This window comes from Betta splendens, chromosome 21, assembly GCF_900634795.4.
Source record: "Betta splendens chromosome 21, fBetSpl5.4, whole genome shotgun sequence".
Classification (NCBI taxonomy): Eukaryota; Metazoa; Chordata; class Actinopteri; order Anabantiformes; family Osphronemidae; genus Betta; species Betta splendens.
The window spans coordinates 13,322,013-13,323,480 of record NC_040899.1 but is presented as its reverse complement, the minus strand read 5'-3'; positions in this window follow the sequence as shown (position 1 = coordinate 13,323,480).

Sequence of the window (1,468 nt, the reverse complement as noted above, 5' to 3'; positions counted from 1 at the left end):
CCGCCTTGTTCATGCTCCATTTCTTATTGCTAATATGACTTTTTAACTGTGACCTGCAACTAAATATAAGGCTGTTGGAACAACATGCATGTGACTCACCTAATTATCTACATTGCAGCTTATGCAGCTATAATATTCAGTTTGCTGAGGGGCTTGAGAACTTTATTACGTTGCTGAAAAGAGATTTCTTCCTTTGAGTTTTTATTTCACTTCCACTAAGACTCTTGAACACATGATTCTGATTTCCTACAAACTACTGTAACGCAAGATTACGAGGCGCAGGGATGAATCGATCGGAAGTGGAAGATCTGATACGCTTGTGAAAACAGCGAAGAGAAGTATTAGTAGACACGCATCATTAACTGAATAACAACCAGGTAGAAAGAGTCACAACCCACAGATACAATGCAAATTCTCATATATGTCTGTGCATAAATAAACACATTGACATGAAGCCGCATGACATCAGCACACATCAGCTGTCAATCACCTTTATACTCTAATAACCGCCCTCCCCCTAGTCTGTGCAGTGTGTGCACCATTACACCACTAGATGGCAGCACTGCTCTGTGCTACAGCTTAAAACTATATAATAAAGGAATTAAAAGGAACAGAGGGCTGTTAAAGGAGCCTATGGACTGTGGTTCAGCACTAGAAGGACCTGATACAGCAATAATGTGATGTATGATCATCATCTATACACACAGAGAATTTCACTGAATATATACCTTAAATAAGCAGCATGTCTATAAGTAACAGCACCATCTTGATGCTGTTGGCTTCCACTGGTTTATGTCTCGCTGCAGCAGAAGGACTGTGATCAGTCCGTGGCACAAAGCAAAGCTTCCATACTGAAGCCGGAGCGGCGGCACGGGCTGCGGCTCAATCACTCAGCCAGGACTGCTCCCTCCAGCAGATGGGCTGACTTTCCCCCACCTTCCAGATGAATAATTGATTATGTACATGGACCTTATGCCAGGTCATGATTGCTTAAGCATGCTCAAAGCTCTGGGTGGATTCATGGAGATTTGGCTCGGGGCCCGTGGCCTGATGTCACCGGCTCAGATCCACTCTAACGCAAATGTTTACTTGTCCTCTCTTAAATTTTAACATTTTTCGCAACTCGATATCGGCATCGCGGCCTTGTTTGTGACCTGATGTTCAGCCGTTCGGTCTGAAACAAAAACAGATCAATGGAAGTCAGAGTCGAGGTTTTATTTGTTAGTCTTTAATAATAGAAAAGCAAATGTCAGCATCTCAGTGCATCTGTTTTTCAGCAGTTCCCCTTGATGATATGTACATAGAAAAGTGGAATTTGATGCCTTTATGTTGTGCCATTTGTTTGGAAACCTCATCAGTTTCTAATCTGTGACTTGTCCACCCTCCTCGGAATCCACGGTGTCCTGCTCCAGCAACAAGTGGTTCAGGTTCAAGGATGGATGTCTCTCTAAGTCTTTGTTCTCCATCA